Source organism: Taeniopygia guttata, chromosome 2 (genome assembly GCF_048771995.1).
Source record: "Taeniopygia guttata chromosome 2, bTaeGut7.mat, whole genome shotgun sequence".
Classification (NCBI taxonomy): domain Eukaryota; kingdom Metazoa; phylum Chordata; class Aves; order Passeriformes; family Estrildidae; genus Taeniopygia; species Taeniopygia guttata.
Genome location: NC_133026.1, coordinates 107832776 through 107848829, shown reverse-complemented (window position 1 = coordinate 107848829; position 16054 = coordinate 107832776).

The following is a 16054-nucleotide window of genomic DNA, read 5'->3' as shown; positions in this document are numbered from 1 at the left end:
ATACCAGTACACCACACAGAGATATTGTTCCAGATATCTCTAACCTTCACGGGCACTGCCTGATTTGAAACCTTAAAAAAGTCTGGGGATTTTCATACACAGTTACAGAGAACTCAAGAAATAGTTCTGATAAGTTTTTGCTGTAGCTGTTGCTGTGGTTATCTCCAGCTCTATCTCTGTATCAGTTAACAGAAAAAAATTGAGTCTATTTTGTTACTCTTTCGTTTCTCATTATGTACCCCTTATGTTGGAGATATTTTCATTTCTTTTAATAATCTTTAATCAAACCCAAACTTCATAACAAGCACCAGTATTAGGGAAAAAAAAACCTTATTGGCAATTTCTAAGATCTGGATGAGCAAAACAGTTTGTATTTTGAACTAACTTGTGGTAGTCTCAGCAAGAAAGCTCTGGAGAAATTCTGTCTGTGTGAATTACAATGACATTTTTCCTGATGCCAAAAAACCTTTACAGTATAGAATTTAAACAACAATCCTTCTCTATACTTTAAGTGTTCATATGTGCCTAATAGAAAATACAAAACTCTTTTATGGACTCTGTTTTACTTAGTTTAACAGAAAAGTCCCACTATTTTAAATACAGTTATACTATTTTAAAGTGGTCATTCTCTTCTCCTGTTAGATTACTGAGTATACTTAATAAGTCTGAACTATAAACTTGAGTTTTGATTCTTCAGTTCATTGAGTCACTTCTAATGAAGGTGGTAACTTTTGAGTCAAGTTAGTTACACTGGTTTAAAATTGCCATTTATTAATGAAATAATCCTGATTTGACCTCTCAAATTAGCATTTAGTAAGAACAATAGTATAAACTTCTCTCTGTTTTGTATGTCTTTTAAATAAATTGGGTCTATGTCTATTGTTATTTACTCAGGCATAAATCAGGAGCAACTCCATTAATGGTAGCATAGTTATACCAGCTTAAAACTGTCATGGTAGCAGAGTCCTTTATGGAATCATAAAAGACAGTAGAATGCTGCCTAGCATCAGAGAGCAGATGTGATTGTTAAAGGAAGATGGGTTGTTACCTAAAAAAATTCATTATTGTTTCAAAAAGTGACCTGATAGACCTTGTGAGTCAGAAGAGGTGAGAAACCCCCAGTAATCTGACAAGAGAGGAGAGGATTAATTCATACTTCATACAAGGAAGAGTGAACATGTAGAGACTAAGAGCAAAGGAGTGTTTATGGCCACTACATATGTTTAGGATATTTTTTTAGCTCAAATATGTGTCTATGTATCTTAGTACTCAAAATAAGCTGTATTCAAAAAGCACAAGTTTTATTTCAAAGGATAGGACTAAGGCTGATATTATCATAAAGAGGGCAGCTGCCCTTTTAATTGTTTTATGTTTAAGTGGTTAAACAAGCAGACAGACACAGAGAATGACTATGACCTCTTGGGACACATACGAAAGCCTGACAAGGAAGTAATTTCTTTTGAAAAGTGGTTTGTACTGGATATGTTTATGAAGCATCAAACAGTATTTCTTTGTCAAGCTGAGAAACTATTAATTCAAATGCTTGAATGTGGCAGGTTTAAAAACTGTTCTTGAGATGAACACCATTTCTCAAACAAAACCATCTTTCAAGAAAGCATATAACCCCTACACTGTGGCTAATACATACGGATCACCTACAGTTCTGTTCTTCACTGAGCAATGAGACAGTGAAAGAATGAACAAGGGGCAAAGACTTTTGAGCAGAGGTAAAAAGAGGGTCCCATTCTCTAAGTTAGAAACCCCTTCTCTGGCAGGCCCTCACTTCTCTGCAGCAAGTGCCCAATTCTCTAAATAACCTATATTTAGGTAGAGATTTTTCTGTCCCTTAGATCTGCCTGTTTTCCAGGTGCTCATGACATTTCTTTATATCCTTGTTCCTTCAAATCTCTCACAAAAGAAGCATTCTTTGAAAATGCCTCAAGCTGAACTTCTTAGTCTTCCTTGGATATGCTTTTCTTGCTGAAACTATGTAATGTTTATTGCTAAAAAACAAAATGTAATGGCAGCATAAAGAAAACAATATAAATCCATAAAGCAATTGCATCTTATTTCTCTGGTTTATTGTAGAACACCTACTGTGAACCCAAAAATCTACAAATTTTGCATAAATATAAGTAAATTTGAAATCAAATTTACAGTAAAATCCAATTTATCTAAATTGTAAATGAAATATATTCATATATTTATGAAAAATAATTTTGATACACACAGACCTCAGTATTAAGGAAACAAATGGAATTCTTAGGAGACAAAATAACATGTAATTTTTGACAATGATATACAAGAGAATGTTGTAGTTCAGATTGTTTTAGCCATGAAAATTACAGCTTATCATCAGCTATGCGATAAATACTCTCAACAGCGAACGACAACCATCCAATCTCATATGTCTCTAAGGACAAAGGACACACAAAGATAGGTGAGGTTTGAGGATGCCTGCCAACATTTCCTGAATTCAATTCTGCACTCTATTCCTATTCACTGAGTTTGATTACATAAACATTGCTGTCCTGAGCCTGTTCCAATTTCAATGTATAAAATAGAATGTGAAATATGATGGGAGCAATTTCAAACCATGCATGTGTTCATTGTAATCACTGATACTAGAGGTCATCTATTTTCATGGCACTCCAAGCTGAGGCTATTATCACTGTATAGCTGGTGGAGGTTCAATACTGCAGAGCATTCCTAATGAAGAAGGGGATCATTGCAAAAGCAGGGCATGAAGTAATAATAGCATGTAAATGCTGCTGATGTTCTGAAAGAGCCTGAGAGGCACTCCTTCTCCCAGCCAGCAAGAATGGCAGAAGTGTTGTAAAAGGGCCTGAAGGCCAAGTCACATGTTTTAGTAAAGGCCTCCCAGTTCATCATCATATGTTGACTGAAGTAAGTCCTTTCTGATTAGGTATTAATATTAATATCAGTCTTTCATCTGTTTCTGCTTTTAATTAATTAGCTCAAAGACCACCAAAGTCCAAAATCAATCTTAGTTAAACTTTTATATCTTAACCTTTCTCCAAGAGTGATCAAGGTTTTTTCACCTCTACAGCTGATTTTTATGCTCTTATCTGAACTCTTCATTGCAGAAATAATGCAGATAAGCAAGCCCTACTCCTATGTACTTCAGGTTCAGAAAAAAATATTTTCTGAAGCTGAGTGTAATTAGAACTCATCACCTTGTAGTTAGGGAAGGAGGTTCCTGTTCCCAAAGGAACTTCTTTCACCGGGGAGTAGAATGAGTGACAGACAGTGTACCGTTGTGAGGTAGTTTGCCTCGTGCTGTATGATAAGGTACTAAATACTTACGAAAAAGATAAATAATGTTTCTGCTTCTTACTTTTGAACATCATAATCATAATCATAAATGTACCATGTTTACAGTTTCTAACACCTTCTACATAATAACTAATGTGGTTATATTTTTAGAAAAATCCTTCATCTTTTTAAACAAACAAACAAAAAACCATTTATTTCCCTCTGCTCCCAGTCTTAATTCAACATAATATTTCTGTGTGAAATGTTCTGCCATTTTTTCAGGCAAGTAAATAACAAGACAAAAATAGAGAAGTAAATTCTGAACAAATTTAGCATTAGAAAAAGTGTTGGTTTGACCGAAAATATAGTATGGTTTGAAATAATTTGCAAAGGTCTGTGTGGAGTCTCCATAATGAGAGTTTTTAAACTGAAGTTAGAACACCTTCTGAATTTCTTTTCATTTCCTTTCAGATGTTATTCACTTTCTTTTCTCTAAAAATAACTTGGAGTAGTTCTACAACCTCCAATGCTCACAAGGCAAGCCGTAATGGTGTCTTTGGGCCAAACATCTATAAATACAACCAGAAGACTTTCAAGAGTATCTAGTTATCTGTGAGTAGTTACTCAACAGCTAAGCTGCTTGCTTGTGCCAAACCCTTGCTGCCAGATATTACCTAACCACATACACAAACAAAGACACACGCATAAAAATTCTAAAATACCACGTTGATATGCCACAAGATGTACAGCAAGAATTTATTAAGTTCCTTCAGGCCCAAGAGTCCAACTCAATGATGCTTGTGTATGAATTTATCAGTTTTCCATATGCTGCTAAATGGAGGCATTCAGAGTGATTTCAAATCTCTTCTGACTACTTTGTGCTTAGTCAACTTAGTCCAATTTTTCTATTGATTAATTTCTCTGTGCCCAACTGCTTGATTTTAATAACATGGACATTTCTGTAATGACTGTACATTCATATACAAATAGCAAATACAAAGTAAGGAATCAATTTGACTCAAATAAACTTTCAATACACTATGCTTAATATAAATGCCTTGAGGCTTTCCAAAGGAGTAATCTGGTACCAGTAAAGAACTAGTGAAGAAGATATTACTTTTTTGCTTAATATTATAAATTCAATTATAGTTGCAGAAGTATTTACTAAATTTCCTGACTGCAAGATAGTCAAAATAAAATTTCTTAAACAGGATGCTACAGCTGCTATGATACTGCTGCTAGTTCAGAGATCTGTAAAGATGTTAAAAAAACTATTTTATTTCCATTGTGTTGTTTAGGTGTTCTGAGAGACAGTTAATATTTTATCTCTGTATTCATTATGAACATTGAAATATGTACTTAACATATACCAAATCTATGAAGCTCTACACAAACACATACTACAGATGTTTTAAAAAATGTGGCTTAGAGAGGAAACTGCAAATACATGTCAGAGAATCTATTGAGAATTACTAAATACTGCCATATGTGACAAAGGAAGATACTTAAAGCAAAATTTCTGGAGACTGTGAGAACATGATGGAAAATAACATGTAGTCTTATCCTAACTTTTCTCTGCGTTAGGTATTTCCCCTCAGGAGGATTATAAGGCAGAGTCCCAGGATCCAGCTGGACCTTTCTCGTGGTCTTAAGTACAGAAGCATAACAATCTTTCAAAAATACTAAGCAAGACCCTGAAGAATTATTGATACTTCTTTCTTTCATAACAAACCCTAATTCTGTTATATAAGTACGGCAAGTCACTGAAGCAGCTATTCAGTTGTAATATTTTCTTAGCATTCTTGCCTTTGAAATATACAAAAGGAAGGCACATCACACTTTTCTTTCAGATTCTTTATATCCAGAAATTCTAAGAGACAGAAGCATCTCATTCAAATTACGAAGCATTCCTGGAAGGGCAAGTGGCCTCTTGAAGAGTACATTATTCTTTCTCAAGGGGACTAGCTAAGGCCATTCTTTACTTTGCAGCTAAAGCAGCTGCTACTGACAATCTTTTTGACACAAAAGTTATATTTTTTGTGGCAAAGAAATTCTGGTGCAGAAGGCATCATTCTGACAAAATAGGATAGAAATATAATATATGGGACCTAACCTAATTAAAAAGAGGCATATTTGGTCTTGGAATTATTCCATGTGGCTCTCCAGAGAGAAAACTGGTTTATGAGATCTGACAGCTTCAAAACCCACATGTTTTTCTCCTCATTGATTTGAGTGATAGTGAAGTAAAGATTCACTTTTGATAAGAACCCTTAGATATGTGCTGATAAAAATAATGCAGAATAACCTAGACAGATGAATGTTCCTATTTTCTCAGTGGTGAGAAAAAAAACATTCTTACTACACAGAACATTTTGCCCTACTGTGTGATTCTTAAATGAATTTGCCAACTGAAAGAATGGCATAGAGAAAACCATTCATGAATTTGCACATGTTGTTGCATGTGTCATAAAGCTTAAAAAAAGAAAAGGCTAAGAGGCATGGTGAGACTATCACTACACTGCAACATATTTAGTCATGAAGAAGCAATTTCTGGAAGCATCAACATTTTACTGCCAACTAGATCTTATCTTGATTAAACTAGTAAAGCATTTCCAATGGGGAAAAAAAAAAAAAGGAGGAAAAAAGTGGCAACAAAGTTCTGATTTGGGGAAATAAGCAATGGCGTCTATTATGTTAAAGGAACTATCACAATATTGTCTTTTTGTAGATCCTTCGGCACTGAAAAGGCTAAAGGAGGTTTACTGATATTGGCAGTGGAGACATCCTAAGTCTCTTTGCTATTTGCAGAAGATTCCTAGCACAGACATTTCTTATCAGGCTTGTTTACATGAAGAACACTTACCTACAGCAATTCCCTGTCTCTCTGAACAAATATTTACACTAGTAAGTAGCTTTACATGTGTGAGTAGTCTCATGTGTGATTTCAGTAGGGCTATTGATGTGCTTGCAAAATTAGAGCAAGATTTTGCAAGTTGTGAAAAAATCTGTTTATTTTGTACCTACTTCTGAACTTGCTAAAATTCTTCCTATGCATGCTAGTGTCCAAGAAAACCCTGGAACCATTCAATATTCATTTATATCCATTATAGCAACCTAGAAAATATAGATTGAGTGTGTATTGTTTAGAAAATCTGTGTTTGCATTTTTTTCTATTGTGTAGCTGATTGCTTATTATTACAAATGCCAGTAGTAAACCAATATTCAAATATGCTATTTCGTGGTATTCATCATATGAAAGAAATCTCTCATTTTTTCATGTTGTCACATACTTAGAACAAGAATAAAATTTGTGGTAACTGCACTGCTATTCCATGGAATAATGCTCTCTGCCTCTGCTCATTCCTGAATATGCCAGAAATCGGATGGATTTTTGAAGAAAAGATTAAACAGTCACTGCCATTCTACAGCAAATTCAAACAATATTTTAGCATTGCAGAAATACTTGAAAATAATCAGTGAAATATACTGTTAAAATGTAAAGAATAAAATATGATCAACAAATTATTTCAGCTCTCATAGAGAAACTTGAGGTCTGGCTGCTACGCGTACATGATGCATTTTCTCACGCAGAAGAAAAATCTTTAAAAAGAAAAAACAAAAGAAAAGCTGTTCTGTTACATCCACATGCATATAAAATTTAAGAGTGCCAAATCATTGACTTTTATCTAATTTTAGTTTATTTTTCTTTAACAAATGTAAGGAAAAACTATATGTAATTTTCTCACGTTTATAGAAAAAAATTGATACATCTTAACCTCTTAATGTGAGATTACACACCTTATGGCCTTAGAAATTTCACCAGTTCTTTGAAAAATAAAAAGAAGGAATTCAAACCTCCCACTACTGGACCCGCAGAAAACATCTGGTTACTCTATCTGAATCTTCTGATTTGGCTAGATATTAAACTGAACGCCGTAATGTCCTACTTATTAATGGAAATTATTCATAATACTTTAGTGAGTTAAATGAGCTTAGGTAACCCTAATATAAATTTACTAATAAAAAATATACCATTTCTGTGACACTGGGTAAGTGTAACAAAGTTTTGCTTTGGTTTTGATGGCCAATATTTACTAAATAATTTCTCTATGTGCCACTGAAATGAAAGAACCCAATGAAGTACTCATAAGGTCTTTGTTAGCTAAATTCATTACATAGGCAATCATAGAATAATAGGTGTGAATAGATCTTCAGTTTGTTATTCAGCTTGTTCCTTTGTCTTGAAGCAGAATCAACTATGTGCATGCCATTTCTGCCATCAGTTATCTCTGAATCTCAGATATTCTTAAAGCTCTGTAGTTTTCACATGCCTCCCAATCACTAAAAATATTCACAGAATATTTTTTTCATTTGATTGGCTTTTAATAGCATCCTATTTTGTCCTCACACATTTTGTTTGGTTTTCCCCCCCAAAATCACACCTTACAAAGATGCCAGTTATTCTTTAAGACAAGTTCCTACTAGTTTCCGTGACTACCTGCTATGATAGCAGCATTCTGTAAACATTAATTTTGTACTCTTCTCATATACTGCTTCATGATTTTGTGAATTTTGATCTCATTCACAGTCTCTAAACTCATGCTTACCAACATTTTTGCCCTTCATGGGTGTGTGCTCCATCCCTTTAGTTAATTTTATCTCATTTTTTCTGTGCAGTCACTAACCGTTATAGCCTTCATGAAATAAAGGCACAAGAACATCAACCAGTACTTGAGATGCTCAAGATGTAGAAGATGCTTCTTCTGCTGCTGTTAGTAGTCTTGTGACTGTCCAACATTTGGTTTGTTATTTTGGCTACCATTGAACATTGAGATGGTGGTTTTGGAGAACTGTCAGTGACAACTCTACCCTGTCCTTCCTAAGGTGCTACTGCCTATTGATAAGAAAATATTGATCATGTAAACCATGTCTTCTCAGGGATGTCTCATACTTCTTGCTACTCAGACATGTTCGGGGTGGTGCTAAAATAAAACAGCCAGTGTCCACTAATTCAGTTTTCTGTATATGCCAATATGCTTTTGTAAACAGAAGAGTTCTAGAACTCTAAAGAAAATGAAAGCTGCGTTCATTTTTTAAAAGCTGAATGAATGAATATGCTATTAAAAAAAAGAAATCTTCTGAAGCTAAAGTTTCGTGCTCCTACTAAAAAAAATGTCTATCATAAAGGCGAGTACTGAAGCTCAAGAAGGAAATTAAAATGTCAGGTTTTGTTCAGTCAGCTTCTTTGAGATTCTATTTCTCATATAAATGAGATTCAACACTCCTGCTAATGCTCACGAAGAGTCTGTATTTTACTTATTAGGAACTTTATGGTCTATTTTTTAAGAAAATTGAGGGCCTCAAGTGTGTCTTTGAATGGGAAGATAGCCAAGAATCTAGCAGTATTTGGCATATTTGCAAGAGTACCTTATATGATGTAGGTGTGGATAGCGTATCTGTTAGCCAGTGAATCATGCAATGGCATATTACTTGGTTTTGATATTGAAGATTATTATTGTGCCAAGACTTATAAAAAAAAATGAACATATCTATAAGAAAAATGGTTCTCACTGTAATGAGATTTACTCAGTGACTGAGTAGCAATTGAAAGGAAAGAGCATAAGATGGGATGCCATATGTCATGGGACTACCTCCATGGCATAGAAGTGATATGCAGTTTTTCAGGAGCTGAAATAAACAATATTCAGAAATATGAGTATTCTCAAAGGAGAGCTCTGTTAAAATCTAGTGCCTCTACAGGTCTGATATAATGTTTCCAATGGTTATTGAAAGTTGTCCATCCCTCTCAGTGCCATTGATCAAGTGAGTTTCATTCAAATTTTCAGGGAAATCTGAAGCAGTGGAGACCAGGTTTCCTGGAAGATCCAGAGCATATTTACCACTCTTAGGGAGATTCAAATTCTTCTACCAAAGTTCTTTCATCTAAAACTATTAGTCTATCTTCATAGGAGTTACAGGATTCCTTGCATCTGCTCCTAGTTCTTCAAGCTGCAGTCAAAGGATAGAGTATGCAGGAGTTTTATGATTGTATTAGTTTTATTAAACTAATTAAAAAAAATTAAACATGCCAGGAGCACTATGAAAAAGAAACATATTTTTCAAATCTGCTGCCTCAAATAACCTTTCTCACAAAATTCAAAATGCACATTGCATTTATGTGACCCAATTATTACATCTGAATAAGTACATAATAAACCATAGTGCATTTTTGATTACGTAAGTCAGTGCCATTTTGCCCAAGACAACAGCTAACACTGACTCATAGTAAATTGCAATTAGAAGTCTTTAATATATCATGACTTTTGCAGTGTGTCTGATCCATGGATGCAAGAAACGAGCAGTGAACCATGTACTCTACAGCCCTCCATTTTTTTTTTTGGTACAGTGTCAGACAAGCCACTTTGTTTGCCTAGAGGAATATTGCATGTGAAAAGAAAATTGTGTTGCATTTTACATATTTTACATCTGTGTTAAGTTACCAGTCAACAAAACAGGCAGAGAGTTTTGTTGAAAGAAAGTATAACACCTGAAAAAAACCACATTTGGTCTAAAAAAGAGCACATCAAATATAAAACAGTTTAAGAATTATTCCCAAAAAATATTTGCTTTCAAATCCAAGAATACAGCACAGTTAGTGAGGTTCAGACTAGATATAAAATTAACATTTTAAAATTAATAAACTTACTAAAAATTTTGATTGATTCTTTTTCAGCAGTAGACTTTAATGACATCTGGATAGCTTTTTTTAAATAATCACAAGGCTCAACAAAAAGTTAGGAAGTGATAAAGAACTAGTGTTTTATTACTGAGCATATAATAGACATCCCACTTGCATATGTATTATCTGCATTTTTGAGGGTGGTGGTGGGGAGAAAAATGGAAAAAAACCTGATCTACTTTTAAATAGATATTTTTGTGGGTTCTGTCTCAGAAACTGAAAACTGTAAAAATTACAGATTATCTCAAATTAACCTTTCTAAAGATCGTAATAGAGGAAGCAAGTAGGGAAACATTACATTTCCGTTAAATTTTTCAAGAAAAGTATTGTCTGCATTTTGCCAACTGTTTTTCAATAGAAGACCTTAAGATTGCTCTGGCATATAGTTCTAGTCAGAGGAGCCTCATTCTGCAATTCAGTTCTATGCCAGAATAATTCCATCACTTCCAACAGCTGCTCTCAAAATACAATAGTAGAAATGAGCACAGTAGCGAATTGCTAGAATGACATTTGCAAAAAAATTTTACTATCTAATCAATTTATTATTTTACTTAAAAATTACTTCTAAAAGGGAAGACCAGCTAGCAATTACTCAGGAAAGGTAAAAACCCCAAACCACACAACAGTTGTATTCATACCTGTCAAAGGAGTCCATTAATAAAATGAAGATGCCTTCTTTATAGTCTAAATTCCAAATAGCAATTTCTCACTCAGGACACAAAAGGCTTTGAGCTTGAAGCATTGTTTGTATTCTAACCAGAGTAGATGCAAAGGGCTGAATATACTTTTAATGTGAAGCTCCTGTTTGAAGATTGATGCAAAGATACTTTTATTGAGGAAAAGCTTTGATGCAGAAAATCTGTGGTTTATATTTTTGTGTTTTACAAAGCATTTAGGCATATACAGTTTCTGTTGTATATTAGAGCTAAATATTTCTTGGGTGTCTACTACTGCTACATTTAGGAAGGCATGGAGCTGCAAGCAGACAGAACCAAGCCAGCATGACTGCTCAACAAGTATTTGCTTCTCACAAACAGGAGGGAAAAAAAATTAAAAAGAAAAACAACAGCTGATTTAATTTTAAGACGTTTTAGCAGCAACTTCCTAGCTGAATTCAGAGGTCAAAATCATGAATGCCTCTTATTGTCTTCCACAATTAATAGTGAAAAGGTGATTGAGAGAAAAACTGGAACTGTCTTTCAACTGTGATTTTTTTTTTCTGCTCTGAGAGTTCCAGACTGATTGCCATTGCCAGTGTGTTTTTCTGCGACTGAAGATGAGCCTTGTTGCCTTGTTAAACCTGAATTAGCTGTGTAGAAGTTATCTAGCATAGGATGGAAATTTGACAGCTGAAAGAGGCAGACAGCAAAGCTTCCATCTCTGATAGGGAAGTAGATCTTATTTTGCACAGTTCTTCTTTTAATCCTCTGAAGATGTTAGTACCATTTCTGTTCAGTCAACTTTGAGTCACCCTCAGGCAGAAACCACCTGTCTCCCTTGACTTTCTGTAGCTTTCAGCCTTATCTTTTTAGATGCACTGGCTTGCATCTAAGCTATCTCACAAAGGTAAAAGGAAAACACAGTCACTCAGTATGCCTGAGGGGCACACAGCCTGCTGCCAGGGCTGGGGCTGATGGTTGGCTATGTAGGCTCTCAGCTTGACATTACAGTAATCACAACCACTGTGCTTATAAGATTCCACTTCCCATCCCTCTACCCACACACACCCCCAAAAAAGGGTGGGATTTGAAATTTTGCATCAATCATATCTTGTCTGCAAAACATTAGAGATTTTTTAAGGAGAATTCACAGGTTTGTAGGGGTCTTGGGATAAGAGAAATTATTTAGGGTTTTGTTCTAAGTGATATTTCTCAAACTTGAGAAAACTGTGTATGCTTCTAATCAGAAGCTATGGAGAGAGGGTAAGGGGTTAAGAGATTTACCTGGCATTTTATTAAGAAGGAATTTTATTATTAATGCTGTTAAGAGAAACTACTGACAACATGCACACTGTGATTCTTATAGACACAGCAATAAGGTCAGCAGGGAGTGAGGATCTTTAAAATACTTTTGCTCAAGACAATTGTGAGTACAATGGAATTTAAAATAAAACCTTTACACAATCTTTACAGCATCATATGCACTTGCTCTTAAAAGCCATGCTGTATTTTGTATGAAGTGTGCACTTTAAATTTCTCAATATAGGAGACCTTCATTGCCAAACTTTGGGCTTTATCTGGCCTGTTGTTGACTAACAACCCCTAATGCTTCAACAGATATATTATTTAGACTGAAATGTTTCTCTGTCTATTTAAGATTAAAGGTTTGACTTACAGAGAAGTGGATTTCAACACCAAGGGGAAGAAGCTTAAGTTACTGTCATATTAGTTACTTGTCATATTAGTAATTTTGTTTGGTTGGTTTTGGGGTCTTGGGAGCAGGGAGGTATGATGGGATTTTGATTCTTGGTGGGTTTTTTTTGTTGTTTTTGTTGTAATCAGTTTGGTTTTGTTTCATTTCTTTATTTTTTTGTTGTGGTCAATTTGTTTTTGTTCTTCAGTTTTTCTGTTGTTTTGTTTGGTTGGCTGGTTTTTGTGTGTTTTTTTGGGGTTTTTTGGGGTTTTTTGTTTGGTTTTTTTTTTTAATTAGGGCTTAATCCTTGATATTGTTGACATTGAACTACCAGTAATTGTAGACTTCAAAACTTTTAGTTGTATAGTTATATATATTTCTACATAACCTTATTTTATCTCCTTGCTTGATGGGGAACAGTATGTCCTGATTAGTGCAAAATTATTTATAGAGAAATTAAATTACTGTTTCCTTTTTCTCTTACCAGTATAGCATTCTGGCACCAGTTTGCCATGTATAGTGGTTTCAGTGTCAAGAAGCTCAGATAAACACTGTCTTATTTATTTGTAATCACAATTTACCACTTCTGGAACAGATCATCACAATTGGTAATCTTTTCTTTCAGAACTCTCAGCCTACACAGCCACATCCAGGGAGAAGCTCTGCTTTGAGTGTTGAGTCTAATCAGAGACCAAGCCAGGAAACAAGTTCTCTTGCTGCTCACACATCTATTTCTAAATGAAAAAGTTTACATGACAAAAACAGCTACAAAACAACAACAACAGCTTCTCAATCTGATCACATGCTAAGGAAAATAACTTGGAGGAATATACAGAAAATCCTTCTTATTCTACTGTAAGCACTGAATCTTGCAAAAGGATTATGTACTGTAAGAAGAGTCAAATGGTGAAAAAGTCTATGAACCAATTGAGAGAACACGCAGTAGAAGGGATATCACAATAGCAAAAATAATATTGTCTCCATTTTCCAGGCTGAGGAAACTGTATTTACATAGTGGGGTTTTGTTGTTGTTGTTGGTTTTTTGTTGTTTTTTTTTTGTTTTGTTTTGTTTTTTTTTTTTTGTTTTCTTGGTCTCTTGTAAAGTTTCTGTTGCATCATTTTGTGCATGGTATGGTTGTTTTGAAGATTTCAAGCTTTGGTCAACCTATGCCACTGTGACATCTCTATTGCCTTTTAGCACTGGTGGGAATCAGCAGCCCTTGGAGTACAAACCATAACTGTAATGAACATCCTTTTTTCTCTATCATCACTCCATGTGAGTTTATGTCATCCTCATCTTTCCACTGAAGATAAAGAGATTGCTCTAGGAATGACATCTTCTGTTGAATAAAGTCCTGCTGTATTCACATTAATAAATTTAAATCCAAATTAATCTCTAGTATGCTGCTACCAGTGCCCAAGTTTACAGTTCCTTTTCCTGGAAATCTTTTTCTGATACTCAAGGATATCCCAACTGTCTGTTCATTACATTTTAAAGAGCATAAAACTATGAAAAACCTCCATTATATAGAAATACATATAGTTACGCATCCCTATTTATGTATACACATATATATGTGTGAGAATAGGCATGTGATTATGCTTATTATTTATGTAGATTTTTTAATATAAACTCTCATCTGTTTGCTCAACTTGTCATTGATAACATAGAATAAATTTTAGCCTTCTGGGCTCTATAGATAATGATTCAACTTTTATATCAAACCCCTTGGAACAGAAGGTATTTTCAGACTTCTTAAATGATTTTACCTTAGCCAGAATGAATCTATTGAAAGTTATTTAACTAAAAACCCAGAATGTTATAATTTAGAGACTTATTTAAAATTTAGATAACAATTCGAAGGAAAAGAGAAACTATATTCCATGAGTTCTAAAATTATTTTTATTCAAGAGAGGATTTTCTGTCCTGAAGGATAAATTCTGAAGGGTACTTTGAAAACCTGTAAGAAAAAAGCATTATGGCATTTCCTACATTTTGTAGCATTCTTAGACATAAGAAAGGAAGAAAAAGCAATTCAAAGAACTTCAAATCCTCCAAAGAAAATGTTTGCTTTTTAATTTCTTATATTTTTTCATTTAATACGCTCTGATTGTTATTTTTTTAAACTTTATGGAAATCTTCACCTTAATGTATCTGAAGAATTAAAAGATTCTGATGTGAACAAAAGCCAAAATGCACAAATTCAAATCTTATATCAAATTTAATTAATTTTTTTCTGTATTCTATTAGAATATCAAGATAGATAAGCAGAAGATTGACACCATTTATGAAATTAAAAGTTTTATGTAAGACATCGCTTGCACAGTTATTAATCAAAGAGAAACACATGTTAACCAAATAAAGAAAAATTCTTTGTCTTGATGAAGTATGCTATTTCAGAGCACAATAACCTATCCTGATGTGGTAAAAATACAGTATACAAGTATATGATCAGAAAATGCAGATGCATATTGGTAGGAACAGTAATAGTAGCATTACTGATAGCAGCACTGGCAGGAGGAGAAGGAGTAGTCTTAAATGACAAATTGATTAGCCAACCTTTAAAAAATTTAAACCTTTAAAATTTAATTTAATACCTTAAAAAAAAAAGTAAAAAAATCTCTCCTGTTTGCCATCGGGCTAGCAGCTGCCTGTCAGATCTTGACACTGAAGGTGTCAGTACACCAGCTCCACTCTCACTTTGCCCACCTGCCAAGCTCTGCTCTCACTTCTCCGGTATGCTGCTCTGAGATATTTCTTACTCGGTCACTCTGAAAGCCAGGCATCCTTTGACTGGGTCCAGATGAAACCCAGATCATATAATGGAAGAGAAATGTAGGGTTGCATTCAGAGATCTGCTCTTTAATGGGAAGGTTTAGTCCCAAGATCCCTGGAGAGGATCAAGATAGCAGGATTCCAGATCTACCATGTAACCTGCCTGGGTTTCACCATTTGTCACATGGCACAGTGCTGAGGCCTGACAGGTTGAGAGAAGAGAAATTAGAATATCTTTATAGTATGTTCTACAGGTGATTACTCCGAGAATATTGGAGAGAGAGGTCAGCATGCTCCTGCAATTTTAGAAGCATTTTATTTAAATATTTCCATGCAACTTGCAGATTACCAGTTTAACAATTTCCAATGCAACTTTTTAAATTGACAATGCTTCTTATTTTGTGATGTTAGTCCCACTTTTTTTCTGTAAAATGTTACAATGTGATTTTTTTTTTGCTTTTACTTTTCATATTGTGCCTGAGCCTTCACATTATGGAATCCCAACATGTGTTTCCACAATGATCACAAGCTTCAAAACTGTATTTGCAAACATTTTTGGAGGTAGGTCTTGAGTTCTAATCCAGTCTCATCAATTAATGTCTATGAAATTTATTCATGGGTATTCACACATATGAGGTACCGTTATTCTTGTCAGTATTGTCTGTTTACCGTGGAAACTCTCTAGAAGAATGATTATATCTCTGATTCAAATCTCCTTGAGTTTAATGGATTTCATCTGGAGAGCCTACATGCTTGTAAAACCTCTAGTACAATTGGGAGGACCCTTTGTGTGATATTCTAATGTAGTCTTCTGAAATCTTTAAGTGTTTCCAAGACAGGTCTCTATTCCATTCACTTTCAAATGAGTTATTCATTTCAGTGAGATTACTTCAAGCCTTGCAGCATCTTTT